Source organism: Saccopteryx bilineata, chromosome 12 (assembly GCF_036850765.1).
Source record: "Saccopteryx bilineata isolate mSacBil1 chromosome 12, mSacBil1_pri_phased_curated, whole genome shotgun sequence".
Taxonomy (NCBI): Eukaryota; Metazoa; Chordata; class Mammalia; order Chiroptera; family Emballonuridae; genus Saccopteryx; species Saccopteryx bilineata.
This window is the reverse complement of record NC_089501.1, coordinates 1,477,377-1,499,001: the sequence shown is the minus strand read 5'-3', so window position 1 is coordinate 1,499,001 and position 21,625 is coordinate 1,477,377.

Sequence of the window (21,625 nt, the reverse complement as noted above, 5' to 3'; positions counted from 1 at the left end):
GGAAAATACTACTTTAGTTATATAAAGAAGAGATATTCATGTAGTATCAAAAATTACTTTGAAATGTCAAAGTGTTTCTTTCAAATACTCATTTTATGGGAACAGATTTTTTTTTTTGTTTAGTTTGTTTTTTAGTGAGTTTAAGGGAGATAGTGAGACAGACTCCCTCATGTGCCCTGACCAGGATTCACCCAGCAACCCCTGTCTGGGGCCGATGTTCAAGTACCAAGCTACTATTAGTGCCAGACTCAATCACAAAGCAATTGAGTCACTGGCTGTGGGAAGGAGAGAAAGGGGAGAGAGAGAGGGGAGAAACAGATGGTCGCTTCTCTTGTGTGCCTTGACTGGGAATTGAACCCAGTATGTTCATACACGGGGTCAACACTCTTATCCACTGAGCCACAAGCCAGGGCCTGCTATGGTTTTTTAAAAAACCATAAATATCTCAAACCTTGAACTTTGATTTTAAGGAAACTATATTGTGTATTAGATAGCTGAATACCGAGTCTTTTAACAAAGATCAGGATTGACTTGACATATGTAAAAAGTGATCTATCTTCATTTGCTGAATTCTGGCTTAGTTTTACCATTAATGACATGTTTTCATGTTAGAAAATAAGCTACAGAGTGTAATACTCTGCTCTTTGTCACCTTCAGGAAACCAGAAGGCTTCATGTGATAATTTCTTTAAATTAAGTTTACAAAAAAGCTATTGAACTATTCAAACTTTGGTTTGTTTTTTTACCCTCTCTGTTACATTTTCTCATAGGACTCTTCATTAATGCCAGTTTTAGCATTAATCTTTTCATTGTTTTTGCATGCACTTTGAGAATTTCTAGTTCTGTGCTTTTGATCATGTCATTCTCACATTGGAAATTTCCCATCTCTTCCATTCTAGTGTAAACCCTCTCCTGTCCTTAAGGTCCCCTGCAAATCTCATGTCCCTCATCACTGTTCCTCAGAGTTGGTGTTTCCTCTGGACTCCTTTACAGTTCGTGTCTAAATCAGTTTTGTCATTTAACATTTATTATTCACAAATCAGTTTTTAAGACACAGAGGTAAAACAGGCATAGATCTTTTGAGGAGCTTCTACTTTGAGATGAGAGCCTATATTTTGCAAAGAATATCCCATGAGAAATAGGAGAGTAGGGGAACCCATGAAAGGTAATGTCTAATATATGCAGAAGCTCCTAGGACTATTCTTGGAGAATACAAAGTGTCTGAATAATCATTAGACCCTTTCTGTGTGCTAAGAAAGGGGGAGGGACATTAGGAAAGGCATCATGGAAGAGGTGGCCATGAGTCTTGCTTAAAATGGTAAAAAACTTGGATGAGTGGAGAGGAGAGGAAAAGAATTTTCCAAGCAAAGAAATTTAGTCTAGGCCAGCAAGTCTCAAACAGTCTGGTCTCAAGACTCTTTATGCTCATAACACATGTTGAGCACACCCAAAACTTTTGTTTATGTTGATTGCATCTATCAATACCTTATTAGCAATTAAAATTGAGAAGCTGAAAAAAATGTTATTAATCATTTAAAAATAATGATAAGCTCATTACATGTTAATATTATGAACATATTTTTACTGGAAAAAAAAAAGCTAATTTTTCAACACCAAAATATTTAATGAGAAGGCTGACATTCTTTTTTTCATTTTGCTAATCTCTTTAACTTCTGGTTTAATAAAAGAAATCTGAATTTCTTATCTGCTTCTGCATTCATTTAGTTGCAATATCACAGATATTCCAGAAAATTCCATTGTACACTCATGAACAATGTATGTGAAAAAAGTGAATAACATCTCCATATTATTATGGAAACAGCTTTTCTTTCCCGGTTGACTCCCTGAGAGAGTCTATGGGTCCCCTAGGAGTCCCTGGATTACACTTTGAGAACTGACAGTTTCCGCTACACACAGCCATCCTTCTCCTTTTAGTGATGTTCTGTAGTCCCTGCCCCCACTTTCTACTTCTTACTAAATTGCAGGCTTCTTGAGGGCAGAGACTGTGTCAGGCACTAAGTAAAATGACTAACTGGTGTTGATTTTGATGATGATAATGGTGTGTTCATATTTAAAATTATATATATATATATACACACACATACACACATACATATATGTGGAAATACCTCCATATGTGTGTACATCTATCATGAAATCTTTAGGAATGAAATTTCAAGCATTATAAATACTAGTAAGCGAAAGAACTGGCTATTAACAATTTGCCTAGACTTAGTAATAGAGGCAATGTTAGTAATATAGCTAATTATTCTTTCTACAAAAAATATTAGTCAGAAAAGGAAATTCATGTGCATAGACAGGATGGCAAACTGCCAGTTTCACTTTTGCAAATTTTAAATTCCTAGGGCTTTGTGTCCTTTTCCTGCCTGGTGACAGATGGTAGGTGTGGTCAGATCTGCATGTGAATCAAGCATCCCTGGAAGCTCAAGCCTTGAAATCTACCATCAAAGTTCACGTTCTTTAGCAATCACTCAAGAACACTGCACCTGGAAGAGCTTAGTAGATTCATTCAGGAATCAGGATCGATGCAGCATACTTGGGGCTCTGAGAGAAAAAGGACATGTGCCCCTGCCCACAGCCCTCCCTCAGAAAATGTCCCCCGGAAGCTCGTAAAACAGGGCCCGGCCTCACCTTACCTTCCTTCAGTGGAAGCTTTGACCAGGCTTGATTTGCTTCAACTTTACCTTTAAGGTGAAATTTAGCTACAAAGAGAGTGTAAAAACCATTTGGCATTTAAGACTAAATCCATCACCATGTCCAACCTCCTGGTGATGATTGCATTTCCTTTCTATCTTGTAGATGGAAGGAACAGGTTAGTGCTGATTGAAATGATCAAAATGCATTGAATCAGACTCCATAAACTTAGACATTTTAAAGCTAAAAGGAGTTCAGGGATTCTCTCGTGAGTCCAACACTTTATTTTACAGAAGACTGAGGTTAATAACTTGCCTGGGGACTGTGGGCTTTCTCTCTTTGAGTCTCTGAGCTGAAGGTCATTTGTGCCCCATAGTGTGCACCAGCTTCTGAGTTGTTGAATTTAGGCTAAATGAGAACCCACCTCCTCTTCCTTAGGAGCTGCACCATTTCCTGTACTGAGAGCTTGTGCATAAAACGGGGTATTGGGGACATGGTCTCTGGCACCAAATGAGTAGTGAAAAGAGGCTCTTTTGTGTTGTTCTTAAAGCAGCTGCCATACTTCTGAGTGAGGCTTTGAGCAAGTCATACCCTAGACCAGGGACTCCAGGCAAGTCGTTCTCAACCCTGGCAGCTCGTTCCAGCTAGCTGTGTTGACTTACAAAATCTGAAGACTCTGGTCCTCAAACCTAGATCAATTAAATGAAAACAGGGGAGGGAGAGAAAGTGGGAGCATCACACCAGGTAATTCTGACACACCAGAAGGGCCAGTCTCGGCATGGGTGTCTGCTTGTAGCTGCTCTTCAAACCTTGCTCCCCCTTTACTCTAAAGATGGACTTAAGCTGCCCACTTACATCCTATAGAAGAGGCGGGCCTTGCTTCAAAATTTCGAGGAGAACTTGTACAATTGTCGAGGATGGAGTGTACTGCCCATGAAGGCGAGTGGCTACCACCTCCAGCTTCGTGAAGGGACAAGTACCTTTATGACATGCAGCTTCCTGCTTGTCTGCATGCTGCCCACCACATTGCACGTCTGGCCTTCCATGAGCAAAAGTTTCACTACTGAAATCAGTAGGTGACCTTTCTCGTTTTTCATATACCCAGGAGGAAGAGATGGTTTGCTATCGAGTAGGTTTGCTATCGAGTTTAATACTTCTGCAAGACACAGGAGAGTCTAACAATGGAAACCTGAAGGAGGAGTATTTCGTCTCTTGGTGCCTTCTCCTTTTCACTGTGCACTGCAGGATGAGGTGGTTATTTTGTGAATGTTTTTTCAGTATCTTTATGGCTCACTGAAGTGATGTACTTGCAAAATATCCCAACACTACATGTGGTCAGGCAACTCTTATTTTCTCCTCCCTTTTATTCCCAAAGTGATGGCATTCTAGAAAGCAAGTGGGAGCAAAGTGCTGGCCCCACCCAGGAGGGGTTGGGACCCCAGGAGTGTCACAGTGATGCATCGCCTCTTCCCTGGTATTCCAGGGAGTCAGACAGGAATGTAATCAGCATATAGAGAAGTGCAGAAGGAGCAGACCTCAAGCAAAAAGTAAATAAATAGCTGGAGGCAGAAGGGAGAAACTGTCCAGTTATCATGAAGGCAAGCTTCGGCCTCTCCCCCCACCCTGGCTCCTCCCAGCATCTCTCCCGCCCTTGGCCTCTCACCTTCAGAGCCACATGGAGGAAGCTCCAAAATCCTTGGCAGCCGAGCAGGTGCTTGGGTCCAACCCACCCACAGCTGACCATGCATTCTAATTATTCTAGTGAAGAAAAGGAAAATTCAGTCACTCCCTCCCACCCTCCTTCCTCATAAGGAAATCCAGTCCAGAGGCTCCTGTGGGAAAATTATATGATTAAATATTGATGTAATAACTTGCATTTTAGCAAGTAATAATTTTATTAGCAGAGACTATAGTTCTATCTTATATGTATATTTATAAAGCAGTAAAAATGTGAATATATCAAATACTTAGATATACTTATATATTTGAAAACATTTTGTTATGAATTATTAATTTCTTTTGTTTGGATAAGTGTTAGGAGGTATTTTTAAAAGTTAAGACAATTGTGCCTGACCAGGTGGTGGTGCAGTGGATAGAACATCAGCCTGGGATGCTGAGGACCCAGGTTTGAAACCCTGAGGTAGCTAGCTTGAGTATAGGGTTGCTGGCTTGAGCATAGGATCATAGATATGACCACATGGTCACTGGCATGAGCCCAGGGTTGCTGGCTTGAGCAAGGGGTCACTTGTTCAGCTGGAGCTCCCCCCCCAAGGCATATATGAAAAAGCGATCAATGAACAACTAAGGTGTCATAGGGAAGAATTGATGCTTCTCATCTTTCTCCCTTCCTGTCTGTCTGTCTCTCTCTCTCTCTCTTAAAAAAAAAATGTTGAGACAATTGTGTGGAAGAAACAAATGAGAATGATAAAAGTCTTGCCATGATCTTTTTCCTCCTGGAGAAGATCACTATTATCCTGTTTCAGTGGAAAATCATATCTGTTCTGCTTTTGCGAGCAGGTTTGAGCGTGTCTGGTGTCACAGAAAACTTGTGAAATCTCGGGAAACCACGCACTGTCTCTGGGTGAGATGGGTCAGTGCTCTGTTTCTGACAGGCCTACGACTCTCAACAGTCAGCCGCTCCCAGTCACTGCCTGAAAATGGTGTCCACACCACCTGTCCCTCCAATATACTGCTACAGTAAGATTCAAGCTCCGTTGTCAGTGGCCTAGGAAGAAGAGGGGAGGTTTAAGGATAAAGAAAACTGCTCAGCACACATTTGATGGTATGGGAACCAGCCTGCAGAAAGGCAAACTGGTGTGCTGGCCAGAAGCCAGAAAGACTGCCTCGAGGAGCTGGTTGTTCACGGAAGCCTCTGAGGAAAGAGCCCGAAATCTGGCTTGAAAGGAAAGAGACAGGATGGGAGGACCCCACACATGGAGAAAACAAAATTCCAGTGGTGAGAGAGAACTGAGGAGGAAGTTCCCCATCCTCTGTCAGTTTCAATTACTTCCTCCACAGAGACTGGAGGAAGAAAGAAGGAAGGTCCAAGCAGAGGAGAGAACTCTCCAGGCTGTGCAATGAAGGGGATGGAGCAGAGTATCAGTTCTAAACCTTTTTTTTTTTTTTAATCCACACCTCCTTTTGAATAGTGTACATTCGCTACTGCTCTGGGTAAATGGTACTTTTCCCCAGTCTGGGTAAATGGTACTTTTTAATAACTCCGAGCCCTGGTTGCAAACCCGCAGCTGGATCCTCACCCAGGCCTCTTCTGAGGCTGACATTGGTGGTTCTATGAATGGAGAAGAACAATATTTGTTCTCAGGTCAGTCATAAAAGAAAGACAGGGTGGCAACAGAAGCAGAGGGCTCAGTGTGGGTTCTGATGTAGATGCTGCGCTGGAAGAAGTTGTCTAATGGCCAAAGCTCAAGTCATGGTGGGAACAGTCCAGCTCAGGTCTTACAACTCATGAGCTGGGGAGCAGCTTCAGGGGCCCGGAGCAAGAAATACCCCCAAACATGGGGCAGATTTCACAGAGAGGCACTGTGAGGCTTCAGGATGCTTTCCTGCTCCAAGGAAGTGAGATCTTGAAAGGTGTGCCTCTAGCTTTTTCTGGATGTTTCAAATCAGTCTTTTCCCCTGAATATTTAAGTGGGAAAACTGGATAGTCTGTGACCAGGCCCTCAGCCCTTTAAATGGTGGTACTTCTGGCTTCAGCCCCTTTCTATTTATACTTCCTTTGAATATTCCTCCTCACTTCCCCGTTCATCAATTCTTGTGACAGAGGCAATGCTGCTGAATGGTTAAAAAATAAAATGGAACAAAACAGATTCTGAAGCTATACAGCCTCAGTTCAAATACAAACTTAGTAGCCGTGTGTCCTTGGCAACCTACCGTAACCTCTCTGTGCCTCATTTCCTCACTCGTAACAAGTGGTTAATGATGCTCTCAAGCTCATAGAATTGTAAGAAATAAACGAGTTAGTAAGTATACAGTGCCTAGACAAGTGTCTGGCACAGCTAAACACTACCATCATATTAGCTGTATTATTTTTCAATTTCTCATATTTCTCCTCTTCCCTAAATTATTTCCTTTTGCAGTTTTGTTGTTGTTTTTGGCAAAAGGGAGAAAGCCAAGAGCACACAATAGGACAACAGAAAGTCAGTAGTAACAAACCTGAAGACTTTCCATATGCCCCCTTTTCTTTTACTCCTGCCCTGATTTTGAAAGAATTCTTGGTCATTATTTTTTAATCACTTCCTTATATAATTACATCACCTATAATTATCTGACTTTTGTTGTTCAAAAAGAAGTGCTAGTGAACTGAATGGAGGCAGAATTTGGGAGAAGACTGGCTAGGAGGGGCGTTCTGCTCCTTCCCTGGGTCTCTGTGGAATGTGGATGGAGGAGTCCAGCCCAACCTTCACTTCTGGAGAGAATTGACAACCACAAATAGTCCCCTTTGGGTTTTCAAATTCAGGTTTAAGTTTGAAGCTAATTTTCAGATTTCGTTTTTTAAGTTAGTCTATTAAAATCTGCTGGAGAAGGAGAATGGAAGTTTCTCCTGTTCTGAGCAGAAGTAGAAACCACAGTGAAGAAAACTGTCCTGCAGGGTTTGGAAAACTTCATCGGTATAGCATTGGAAGATCTGAAGAACACAAGCTTAAAAAGAGAAGGGAAAGAACACTTCTGTATTCATCAGGCTTTGGCAATAGAGTAGGCTTGGTTGGTAAGAAGATGGAGAAATAAAGTAACGTATATTATCTTTAATTATAATTGTGTTTTATATGACATTTGTTCATGAGAAAGTATTGGGAAAAGATTTTCCAATAAGCTATCCCAAAAGATAATCACAAGATTTAAAACTCAAGCCAAGGAGCTAAAAATGTTTTCAGCAAGGTACGTGTGCGTGCATGTGTGTTTTTCATTTTGTAACATCAAGGGATATTTTTTCCTATCAAATCACGAATACTTCCTGGCGAGAACCTTTCAACTTTGTAATCACATTTAACCTTATGCACCCAGACCCAAAAGTCCCTTAATCAAGGGAAAGTCACCTAACCACACCCCAGAGCAGGAAAAATAAAAGACATGTTATTGTGTGAGCCACTTTCTTTCAGGCAATGTATTTGTGTGCTAACATTTCATTTATTCATCATGAGACGGATATAGTCATAGCATCTTGTTTACAGGAAGTTCTTTCACAAACAGGCTTTACTAGCTTAACTGAACTTACACTAAACCGTATCACTCAGAACCCCACCTAGAATCATTATTTTCTTTCATTCTTTCCTGACCAGATGAAGTGATGTGGAATGGGGAGGACCCTCTGAACACAACATGCTCTTCTTGAAGATTGCTGTCAATCCAAAAACAGTTGGGAGAAATGGTATAAATATACCCTGAGAGTGCAGTAGAGTTCTTGGGGCTTCTACATACTCTTGGCTACCTCAGGTAGAATGCCAACCCTCTGGGATTTTCTTGTCAGGCTCCTCACTAGATAGTAAGCCCCCCTGGAAACATCGGACAATGTCTTAGCAATCCTTTACATTCTCAGTGCCTAGAAAGTTGTTCAAGCTTCCTAAATTACATATTATGTGGTGGTGGGATTCAAATAATTTAACAACAGTTCTCTGCCCTAATGACCATTTTAAGTATAAAAAAAATGACCCTGGCCAGTTGACTCAGTGGTAGAGCCCTGGGCAGTTGACTCAGTGGCAGAGCATCACTCCAGTGTGTGGCTGTCCTGGGTTTGATTTCTGGTCAGGACACACAGGAGAAGCATCCATCTGCTTCTCCACCCCTCCTCTTCTTTCTCTCCCTCTCTCTCTCTCTCTCTCTCTGTCTCTGTCTCTCTCTTCCCCTCCTTCAGTCATGGCTCAACTGGTTCTAGCAAGTTAGCCTTGGGTGCTGAGGATGGCTTTGTTGCCTCCACCTCAGGTGCTAAAAAAAATGGCTTGGTTGCTGAGTAACAGAGTAATACCCCAGATGGGCAGAGCATCACCCCCTAGTGGGCTTGTCAGGTGAATCCTGGTTGGGGTGCATGTGGAAGTCTGTCTCTGCGTCTCTTCTTCTCACTGAAATAAATGAAAAAAAGAAGTATAAAAGTAACGATATACCAAAAAGGTACTTTATTATTTTATGCATTTAATACTTAAATAAGAACAATAAAAGAGGTATACAGAATTAGATTATAAGAGTTTTGAAATATTAATGAAAAAATATTAAATAATACCTGATAAAAAACAATAATACTGTTATTTAAGATATTTCCATATTGCTTCTTGATTGACATCCTCACTTGCAATTTTTTTCACCTATGGATGAAATGAACATTATTACAGGAGCTTAGAATATGCTGTTGCACAGATGAATATTAAAAAGAGTAAAGAATATAAATTTAAAATTTCCACATTGGGCAGCTGTTGTGGTGCCTACCTTAGAACCCTGATTACAAGTGCCATTTGAACAACAGGTTCGTTGAACTCAACAATAAAATAGGTAACAGTGTGAACTGGCTGAATCTTACCACTGATATTTTATCTTTTTATATCTCATTTTATTCTGCCCAATAGCTTAAGAGTTGCTCAAAAGACTCTTTTTTTTTTTTACTTAATAAATGTTTTGGAATTGCATGGACTTTGATACAAGCAGGCAGAAATCAGACCAGGCACACCTTTGTGACGTGCAGGGATGATTCATCTCCCAGTTGGGGGGGGGGGGTCGGTGGGAAGATGGCATTAGCAGAGTCATAGGTGATGGAAGCCTCCCCAGCAGGAGGGTTTACCGAGACTCCCTCTGATCCCTGTTTGTGTAATTCCCCCTCTGACTCTACATGAACCCAGACAGTTGTCTGGTACCATCCATGTCTGTTACACAACCAAAATGTGTTTTCTTGCAAACAAAGAAGATTTCCCTTGGCAAACAGGTTTTGGCTTCCAGCAGATAAAGAATAGATTAAGAGAAAAAGGAAGGAAAAGAAAGAAAGAAAGAGAGAGAGAGAGAGAGAGAGAGAGAGAAAGAGAAGAGAAAAGAAAAGAAAGAGAAAGGAGGAGGGAGGGAAGGAAGGGAGGGAGGGAGGGAAGGGAAGGAGGGAGGAAGAAAAAGAAAGAAAGGGAAAGAGAGAAAAAGGAGGAAGGTCTCCCCAAGTGCCAGCACTGGAGCCCCACTGTCCAGGTGAAGGAACAGGAGGCCTGAGGTGGTTGTCCTGCCTCAGGTCAGACACAGTTCTGACCTCTGGGAGAGACTTGGCTCTGTCCACATCTGCCATACCAGCTGTCAGCGTGGCCTACTGTACCTCATTGTTTTTTGGAGAACTCTTTGCTATTGAAGTAAAGATGTGGGATCTCCAGTTAGAAGGAACAATTCACTATAAATCAATTTATTCCATCCCTTGGTCCACAGGGAGAATGTTGGGTGGGATACAACAGTTCCATGGTAGAGCCTAAGTGTCTTCTTCAACAAAAAATGAACTTAAGGGTGACTACAAGAGAATAATACTTCCTTTGTTGTGGAAAACCTCCTCTAATTTTTCTCCTGGTGCTGGTGGCTGCTAAGGCTGTTTGTTCCTGCAAGTGTTTATAACATGCCTTTGCACTTTGTCAGGGGAAACTGGCCTTCCATCCTGCCATTTTGCAACATTACTTATGACTGGATCTCATTGATCCTAATAATAGACATTGTGGCATCCACCTGTACTTAAGGTCATTGGCTCATGGGTTTCACTCTAATTCTATTCTTCCTGGTGTCATAGTCATAGATCTGGATAGGCACACCCCTTCCTAACTACATGCAAATATGTCATTTAAAAAACCAAAACAACTTGCTTCTCCATGAAAAACTCATGACTGACACTCCACAAAGAATAATGTTGACAAACCTGTTGTTCATCTTCCCTGACTATGAGTTTGGTGGATGTCTACTACCTGAATCATCAGGCAGTCTGAAGGAAAGTTTCTCCTGTTATTGTTTAGCTTATACACGAACTGTGCAGCGAGTATACAGTCAGGTTACACCAGCTGATTCTGTCACCTGCACTGTCATTCGGGCAATCCAGCCCTACAGGTAACTGACATGTCTCTTTCAGGTCGGGTACCTGTTTACACAGCTGATACGTGACTTGTAACACACACTATATTTTTGAATAATGGAAATGAAGATGGGGAAAGCCCCAACAATACAGCACCAAGAGCTCTCTGGGATGCTTGGCTATGGGCACCACATTTCTTTCCCTCGTCCCTTTTTAGTTTCATGATCCAGGTTGCTTTAATCTCTCTTGTTTTAGTTTGTTCATCTATAAAATGGGGATTATAATAATACATTACCCACCTCAAAACACCTTGCAGAATGATGGTCTTTTAAGATTCCTTAAGATTTCGTTCTGAGTTATATTGTCATATCACCAGTAGAGAATTTCCCTGCAGGTTTGTTTTTGAAGTGATTTAAATAAGTGGATCTTCCACTGACATTGAGGATTAGTGCCGTTGAACACAACCAGCCTCCATCTTTGTTATCCCCCAGTCTTGCTCCTGTTTGTAACAAATCAGGTGACTCTGGAAGGTTATATATCACAAATAAGGAATCATCATATGAGCTCTCATGTCAAGATTGTGGGGTTTAAAATTTTGTCTAGTGCTTTAAGTTAGATGTACTTAACCATTCAGAGTGATCCTATCATGGTTCAGATTGCTGTGCAGGTCAGCGGGAGTCGCAGCTATCTTCTTTGTGCTAGGTTCCAACTTATAGGGATGAAAATCTTCAAACCAGACGGTTGTCCTCCTTATACCAGCTTAGGTGTTAAGTACCTGTCTAATTGTAACTTGCTGTCAGCCCAGCTGGGTCAATAGCTTTAAGAGTTCTCTAGAGATGAAACTTTGAAAACAATAACATCCATAAGAAGTGGCTGTTGGAGATATGTTTTAATGATCATCTGCAAATGGTTACCACATAGTCCTTGTTAACAAACCGAATTACCTATCAGTGTTCCTTGCTAGATGTGCTGTATTTCCTGCACGGACATCTGTTTTTATCACAGCTTGGCATCATTTTTTAAACATCTGGGTCTTGATAAAGGGGATTTGAATACAAAAGAATTCTACATTAGGTAAAACAACTTTCTCCCCTCTTAATGTTCTTCTTCCCTCTTTTGATAGCTCCCAGACTGTGGAGGGAGAGACTTAAACCCGAACCCCTACACGCCATGCTCCCTACCCCAAAACCCCACACACCCAGAACACACACTCTTTTTGCTTGTTTGTATCCTATCTGTCCACTGGAGTTAAGTTTAAATCTTGCTTTGTCCAACTTTGAGTTTTTTCAAACTTTTATGAACCCAACACACACGTGCACTTTGTATATTATGCTTGACTAATACTTAAAGTTCTTAGCATGTGCCAGGCACGGTTTTAAGTAATTATCTTTCCTAGGCTTCAGGGCCAGAACGCACCCTTGTGAATGAGGGTGATGGTTATCGTAAGGGAATGGCTAAGTCCTCTGTCAGTCATTTTAACTTAACAGTCATTTTGAGGTCAAGGAGGAAACCTCAGAGAGAAAGGTCTTAACTTGTGATGGTGGTATAGATAGGTTCTCTTTCTGAGCTAGGGATATGTTTGATCTAGAATCTAAGGCATGAAGTTTAGAGTGGGTCCTGTGGTGGAGAGGATCTTTTCCTGGCTATGTGGTGATCACTGAAAATAAAACAGAGAAACAGACAGTGAGAGACCAGAGGTGAATCTGACTTATAGGTTAGCTAAATAGGTAAAGTGGTTTAGGGGATAGCAGAGCTGTTTCTCCCGAGCCATAGTGGGAATTTAGTCCTGTAATGGAGACCATAGGATATTCTTTAACATAGTTCTTGCTGAGTGGAAGAGGGCTGTGCTCTACTCAGCCACTTAGGAATCTGGGTTCCTTTCTGGAGGTGATTCTGTTGCCATTCCTTAGGGCATTGTTTGGTTCTCAGAATGCATGATTCTATAGAGTCAAAGCTATTTATGTAACAATACTAAGACTTCATTTGCTTATTTCACTCTCACTCTCCCATGAGTGTATAGTAGTTTTCCAGAGGCTACCTGATAGGTGATATCACAACAAATTGAATGCAGAAGTGAATATGAGAATCTTGTCATCTTCTATTAAGTCAAACTTTAAAAGAGATTTGCAAAAAATGTGAAACAATCCCATCTCCTAAGTTTATATATTTTTTGAAATATAGGTAATAGTAAAATTAATGTGTAAAATATTAAAAGTAAAATGTTACTATTAATATTAACGTAATTGTTTACTATCTTAGTGAATTAATATATATTTTTAAATTCTCAGTTTTAATTTTCCCCTTTTTTTATTCAGTGAGAGGAGGGGAGGCAGAGATAGACTCCCACATGCACCCCAACCGGGATCCGCCCAGCAAGCCCACTAGGAGGCAATGCTCTGCCCCTCCAGGTGTTGTTCTGTTGCTTATCAACTAAGCTCTTCTTAGTGCCTGAGTTGGAGGCCATGGAGCCATCCTCAGCACTGGGGGCCAACTTTCTCCATCAAGCCATGGCTGCAGGAGGGAAAGAGAGAGAGAGAGAGAGAGAGAGAGAGAGAGAGAGAGAGAGAGAAGCAAGAAGGGGAGGGGTTGAGAAGCAGATGGTTGCTTCTCCTGTATGCCCTGTTCAGGAATCGAACTTAGGACATCCACATGCTGGGCTGATGCCCTACCCCTGAGCCAACTGGACAAGGCCTTTAAAATCTAATAAAGTAAATATCACTAGAAATAACTGATGAACAAAAACTTATGATATCATTAATAAGTTTTAAGGGTGCAAAGTTATCTTGAGACCCAGAAATTTTAAAACTGTTGAGTCAGAGCATGGATGTTGTCTAGATGGTCAGCTCTGGTTCACTGCCATGCCTGGATTAAAGATGGCAGGAAGAGGGAGAGAAGGTTCATTTATTCTGTCTATGCAGCTTATTGAACTTCCCAAGATCATGGTTACTGGGTCCCAAACGAGAAGCATCCCTGAAATGAGTATTCCAAAGACAAGGCCCAGTGAGTACTTTCAGATCTTCTACCTATTTTTAAAGTTGGTTGTTAGTTTTCTTATTATTAAGTTTTGAGAATTCTTATAAATTCTGAATGTATGTTCTTTATCAGTAATGTGTCACAAATATTTTCTTCCAGTATATGGCTTTAAAATATATTTTAAACAACATCTTTTAAATTTTAATGAAATCAGATTATTACTTTTATTCTTCTATGGATCTTGTTTTTTTGTGTGCTAGCTAAGAAATCTTTGCCTGTACCAAGGTTTCTCATATGTTGTTTTTTCCCTAGAAATTTTATAGTTTAAAATTTTACATTTAGGTCTGTGATCTATTATGAGTTAATTTTTGTACATGGTGTCAGGTATTGGTTGGGTTTTAAAATTTGTTTATTTGCATATGTATATTCCATCACTATTTGTTGAAAAAAAATTACTTTCTCCATTTAATTGCCTTGATACCTTTGTTGAAAATGAATTGACCCACTGAATTAATCTATTTATGGACTCTATTTTTTTTTTTTTTTTGTATTTTTCTGAAGCTGGAAACGGGGAGAGACAGTCAGACAGACTCCCGCATGTGCCCTACCGGGATCCACCCGGCACTCCCACCGGGGCGATGCTCTGCCCACCAGGGGTCGATGCTCTGCCCCTCCGGGGCGTCGCTCTATTGCGACCAGAGCCACTCTAGCGCCTGGGCAGAGGCCAAGGAGCCATCCCCAGCATCCGGGCCATCTTTGCTCCAATGGAGCCTTGGCTGCGGGAGGGGAAGAGAGAGACAGAGAGGAAGGAGGGGGGGGTGGAGAAGCAGATGGGCGCTTCTCCTATGTGCCCTGGCCGGGAATCGAACCTGGGACTTCTGCACACCAGGCCGACGCTCTACCACTGAGCCAACCGGCCAGGGCCTATGGATTCTATCTTAACCTGGTAACCCATGTTGAGCCTTTTGCCAATATCACACTATCGTGAATACTTGAACTTTACAGGAGTAAACCTCGAAATCAGGCTGCCTGTGTCCTCCAACTTGTTTTCTTCTTCAAGGTTACTTGCCTATTCTAGATCTTTTTCAGTTGTATATCAGTTAAGTTACTTCTGATTCTCAAGTTCCTCACCTTTGAAAATATGGGTAATAATCATATCTACACTATAGAGATACTGTAAAGGTTGGATTTTTAAAAATTATTTGGTAAGGTATCTGGCACATACTCATCTTTCAATAACTATTAGCTATTATTATTATTGTTTTACTCCTATAATTTGCATGACAACTTTCCTACTATTTCATCAGAAAATTTGTATCTTGCTTTATTCCAAAACATGGATTCATCTGCTACAATTCTTTTTTTTTTTTTTTGGTAGAGGTTCACTTATTGTAAGAAATATTTTGCAACGGCACTTTTTGAAATTCAGGAATTATAATACAAATTTGATAAGGAATATCCTGACATGGGAATAGTTCTTGTGTATCTCAGTTTACTAAATTTTTGTGGACAGCGATAGTGAAAGACAGTTAATATTAATAAAAGATACACTTGACCTTCTGAGTGGAGAAAGAAACAGCAGAGAGCTCAGGAGGGAGACTCTGTTTCCAGTCAGAACCTAACAAACACGTCTGGACTTACGACTCCCTAGCTATGAAGTCTTGCCTGCACTCTGCTGTAGTCACGGTGTTCTCGTCTATACAGGGTATCATAGTATTTGTGGTGAAGACAAGTGAACTGATAGCTGTGTGAGTTTGTAAAGTGTAAAAATGCTAACCTCATGCTTCTCCAGGTGCCCCGGGGTGCTGCGATGTAAGCATGGGGGCATCTGGGGGCTTATTTAAAACTGTCTTAGGAAGTAGAGTACCATCTGTTTAATACTGCATGAATCATTCTAAGTTATTTGGCTGTAACTACCTAATAAATAAAAATGTTAAGTATGCAGTTTGGTGTAGGGCCCTGTAAAAAATACTACTGCGTCACTAACATACTGTAAATGAGAAAGTTTGGGAAGCTGCACAATAAAAAACACCCATTTCTGAAAGCCTTGTAGGTGCTGGTTACTTAGGTGTGGCGTAAATGTGTGGCGTAAATGTGTAGCGTTTATTATTTGTGTATGTGTGTGGTATTGTTACTTCATAATCTTTGATGTGCATTTTTGGTGTAAAGAGTCTTAAAAGCCCTCTGAGGAAACATTACCAGAAGTATTGGAAGAAACTTGTAGCATTGTCAGGTGGCGAACAGCCACCTCCATCTTCCTGACCTTCTCCAACACACAATGACCTTTTGTGCTGAGTGCTCTCCATATATTAACTCAGTTAGTCTCTGCCACAGCTTGAGAGAGGCATTTTAACATCTGCTACAGGTGAAGGAACAGGTTAAAGCAGTTAAAGGGACTGAGGCAAGGCCAGGCCACATAGCTAAGGGCCGGATGTTTGACTCCAGTCTCTTTGTGCCCTCATATCATCAGCTAAGAAAGGCAAGAATTACAGGGGTCGGAATCCTAAATGAGTGATAACATCCTATTATATTTCTAAGCTTATTTATTTTTATCTTTAAAGTCTCATTTTGATCTCTAATTGTTTGAAGGAAAATCCTTGGTGAGGTTGAATGAAGCTTATCTATGATCATTCCTGAATTCTTAATAGCATGATTATGTGTTCTTACAGCCCAAACTTGGCTCAACCAAAATCTGTGTGTTGCAGACCCAAGAAACTATAAAAACCCAGTTTTTCTAAGTGTAAAATGTTATACAGACTTTTTTTTTAACATATAAAAAACAAAAAGAGGAATAAGATGCCCAAATAAAAAATTCAATCTCCTTTTTTTTTCAAAGTAAAATAATGATTTCATGATGTGGTAAGTTGCCATCCTTACCAGAAGACATATGGTTTCATAAACACAATTGGTGAACTAAGGATGCTTGTTCAGACGTTGAAGCCTTGCAGCTTTCCAATGCTGTGGTGACTGGCTGATAATGAGAGGCAGACCTTGCCAGGACTGGATGCCTCCTACAGTTTGTGGTATCAGCCAAGGAACCCCATGGTCTGTCTGCACTGGCCGATACCTCCTGCCTCATCACCGAGGTATTTTCTCTGGCTAGCCACCCCTGCAGCTGTACTTAACCACCTGCAGTTGTTCCCCCAACATCTGCTCTTAGGTCTCTGCTTTCACTCCTCTTTTTGTTCAGAGCCAGTGCTCTCCACTAGAACTTCCTGTAATGATGTCTAACATAGTAAAAACCAGCCACATGTCGATCTTAAGGCCTTGAAATATGGCAGGTGTGACTGAGAAACTAAAATTTGTATTTTGTTGATATTTAATTACCTTAACTACGCACAGGTTGCTAGCGGCTACAGTATTGGACAACACAGTTCAGATGATCTTCCCCTTCTTGTCTTCCTCCTCGGCTTCTAGATCCTTATTGTCAGGTCACCTTTTACTCATTCTTCAAGATTTAAGAGCCAATATCCAGAGAAGTTCTCTCTAACCTGGCTGCACCTTCTCCTTCCCATCCCAAGCCACATGCAGAAGTCTACAGTCCCATCTTTGTGCCAATAACATCTCTCCTTGATCCTAGCAGCACTATGAGAAAGGTTTCTATTGTGTTTGTGAGGTTTTTGGACTGTGTGTTTGAATCTCAAAGTATTCAACAAACTGCCTTGTATCTAATCAGTCCCTCCTTGTAGACTGAAGAGGATTGGAGTCAGTGAGCCTTTGTTGTAAGTTTTCATGACTAAGTAAGAGAGAGATTGTAGAATGTTGCACTGATATCATCAATGAATAAAAAAATTAATTGACTTTAACTAAGGGGAACTTCAGACTCACCCAGAGATTTGAGCATCATAGATAAATGTTACCCTTTAAAATAATCATATTGAAAGCTACAATTTCTCTTAATATTGTTGAGGAATTTAACACATCCCTCTGCATTACTATGTCAGTTCTTGGTCCCTGGTTGTGGGCATGTTCTAATTTTTATAGATCTGAAAACAAATGTTCCAGGAAGTGGCAAACCAATATCTCAGGTTGGGAGAAATTAAAGAAACCGTAGAAAATTTAGAGCATTTTTTGCAGAGGCTACCGGTTCAATCCCTGGTCTATTGATATTTCTGTCTCTATCTCTCCCTCCCTCCCTCCCTTCCTCTCTCTCTCTCTCTCTCTCTCTGTCTCTCTCTCTCTCTCCCCCCCCCTGGGTATTTCAAGTTTCTCATCTCCTTACCTTACTTCTGAAGATGAGAACTGAACAAACTTCCCTAAAACAGGACAAACACTTACGCATAAGGGTAGTTCGTGAACAATTATTCTGTGCCATCTCCGAGGAGCATCAGGCCTTTTATTTCTTGATTATAACAATATAAGCCAGCTTTTTCTTTGTTCTCTTTTTGTTTATTTGAGAATTTTTTCTTTATTTTAGAGAGAGAGTGAGAAAGGGAGACAGAAAGGGAGAGAGAGGTGAGAAGCATCGACTTGCAGTTGCAGCACTGTAGCTTCTCACAGGTGCCTTGACTGGGGGGCTCAAGCTGAGCCCCTCACCCCTTGCTCAAGCCAGAAACCTTGGGCCCAAGCCAGTGACCATGGGGTCATGTCTGTGATCCCACGCTCAAGCCAGCAACCCAGCGACCTTGGAGTTTTGAACCTGGGTCCTCACTGTCCCAAGTCAATGCTCTATCCATTGTGCCACCATCAGTCAGGCATGAGAATTTTTATAAATACTAACTTTGACCCTTTTATCATTTGGTCATTTCATACCAACATGGATTTCAAAATCAATTGTGAAGATAGTAGCAAAACCCATTAAAAATATAAAGACAAAAATATTTATCAAAACAAATAATAATGTAATAAGTAACAATAATAAATCCCTTAGCCCCTTCTTTATCAGGTTAGTCACCTCACCACTGTTTACTTCACTTTATATAGTTGAATTGGGGGTATTTTTAATGCCTTAGAGGCTTAGCATATGGTTCATTAATATATGAATGAATAAATTCAAATAACATGCTGTGATACTTAGCTTTTCATAAGATGGTCTTATTCTTAAATTATAGGTTTATACTCTAAAACACAAAATCATGTATATTTAGTTTATGATTAGCAAGTTTTAAGCTGCCTATCCCCATCCCTCTCAAAAAAATACTAGATACAGACAATTGAAAGACTTCAAGTGGTTATGCATCAAAGCATTTTTACTTAAAAATGTTAACATTCAAATTAGTCACACAATAAATGGATGACGAAAGATACAACAGCAATCTTTTCAAGGAATGAACAGTTTCAGGTTAACCAAGTTGAACAAGATATAGTTGAATGAAGTCGGCGGTTGATTACAGGTGTATAAGTAGAGTTCCTGGGACATAACGCCGACATTGTCATGGGCACTCTGAGTCATTCAGGTCACATAGGAGAAAAACTGGCCTAACAGCGTGTCCCATGAGCCTTTGCCTGGAGGTAGGTTTTAGTCAGGAGAGTGACTCTTTGATTGGAAATATTAGCAATGGAGAAATCAGCTCCTGATGGTTTCAGCTGGATAATTAACCAATTTCATTGATTTTTTTAAACTCATCCAAGTCAGATCTATTCCTTTAACTTTTAAAACTTTTACTGCTTACTATAAATTGTGCACTGAGTAGAAAGCAATTCATTCATTCACTTATTCAGCAAACATTTACTGAGGATTTACTATCAGCTAGGCACTATTTCATGCACTGGAATTAACCCAGTGATTAAAACTAAATTCTTGCCTTTATGGAGTTCTTGTAGAGGCAGAGAGACAACAAACAAATGAACAAATAAACACTTAAAGCATGCTTAGTGTCCCCATGTGTTAAGAAGAAAAAGAAAGTAGGTTAAGAGGATAGAAAGTGATTGAAGCAGGGACTTCCTTTTTATTTAGGGTAGTCAAGTAAGGTCTCTCTGATTAGGTAATGTTTAGACAGAAATCCTAGCTAGAGAGAATACAAGGCAAATGCATTATCTGAGAAAAGATTTTTCTAGGCAAAGAGAGTAGCAAACGCAAAAGGCCTGTATCCAAGGGAGGGCTTAGAGTATATGAGAAATAGAAAGGACACCAATAATATCAGAACAGGACTGAGGGGAGGTGGGACAAGACTGGGAACAGGGAAACAGGAGGAGGCTATTGCAGTGGCCCAGCTGAGACAGACAGGTGAGCGAAGACATCGATAGGAAATAGATTTTGCAGAGGTAGCCAGGGCCAGGTTATTCCCTTTGAGTGAAATGGACAGCCCCCAAAGTTTTTGAACAGAGGATTGTTCTGACATGTTTTAAACAGTTCCCTCTGGCAATTGTAAGACACAAGGGTATTGGGGGGCAAAAACGGACACAAAGAAAGCATTTGGGAGGTGGTTGTAATGACCCAGAAATGATGACGGTTTAGATTAGTCTTTAGAGTGGTGAAAGGTGAGCAGTGGTTGGATTCTGGGTGTATTTTGAAGATGAGGCCTTCAGGATTTGCTGAAGAATTAAATGTGAGATGTACTAGAAAGAGTCGAGTCAAGGACCACTTAAAGGCTTTGGTCTGAGTAACTGGAAAGGTAGTAATAGAGTTGCCATTTGCTGAGATGAATAAAACTGAAGAAGGTGAAGGCTTTGCTTATTTTGGGGAGGAATGAAAAATCAAATGGTGGGTTATGAACGTTTAAGTTTGGAACTTCTGTTAGATGACTAGATGGAGATGTCTAGTTGGAAAGTAGATGTAGAAATCTGGACTGTGGGTGCATGGTCACTGATGGAAATATAAAAACTGGGAACCATAAGTTATAGACAGTATATAAAGCCATGGGACTTAAGATATCGCGAGGGAGTGAATATGAATGGAAGACAAGGTGGCTGAGGACTAACTCTAGGAAAGACAACAAAGAAATTTCAGAAGGGCTCACCAGTGAGGTGGGTGGAGACCAAAAGAGAGGGTGCCCTGAAAGCCATGTGAAAGAAGAAGGGAAGGATAAACCATGGCAAATGCTGCTGAAGGACGAGCCAGACGAAGGCTGATGATTAAGCATCAGGGTTGGAAATATGAAGGCTACTACTAAAGGTAATGGGAAATTTTTATGAAGAGTGCTGATGAAGGACCGATAGGAATGGGTCAAAGAGGATGGAAAGGGAGAGAATGGAATCCATGGACATAGAGGGTTGTTTTGAAGAGTTTTGTTTTTTTTTGTAAAGGGGAACAAAGAAATGGGGCAGTAGGCTGGTACCATGTGTGCCTGTGTGTGGGTATGTGTATGTGGCCATCAAGATGTGTAGCAATCAAGGAAAGTTTTAATACTGACATGTTTTGATGCTTACGGCAACAGGCAAAGATCTTTTAAAGAGAGATTATATTTGAGATTAAGAACATGGTTAACTGGGCTCTGTGAAAGAGAAAAGTGATGGAGAAAAGCATCTTAATGAATGATGTAATCACTGCTTTCTCTTGCTCCTACTGTTTTTTGTTTGAAAAATTACAGTAAACCATTATTTCATTCTTTTATAATATAACAGCAGCATGCATTAAAAAATGTTTACTGTGTACAGGAAATGGGCAAGTTTATTTTACTTAATTCTTATGATAATTAGATGAGATATCTAATTTTATTTTTCTATTTTATGAAAGAGAAATCTGAGGCTTGAAGAGGTTATTGCTAGTACCCAAGATCTGGGTCTGCTCAGATGGTTTTCATCACAGAAGCATAAATTAATCATTGGATTAAAGACATTGATTGTCCTTTGGGTTTGTCTTAAATAGGATGCTTTATTTTTCTTTGTGAATTTGAGGCTTGGCAGATGATAATTTGCTGATGTTTACAATATGACAAGCCCCACATTGTTAAAATTACTGAAAAGAGTGCAGTTCTCTAATTTCTTGTAATATTTGATAACTATGGTTTGTTAGGAGTATTAGTTGAGCCTGAGATGGGTACTACATGCTCTGAGATTCTAAAGCCACTGTGCCTCATATCTTGAGATACTC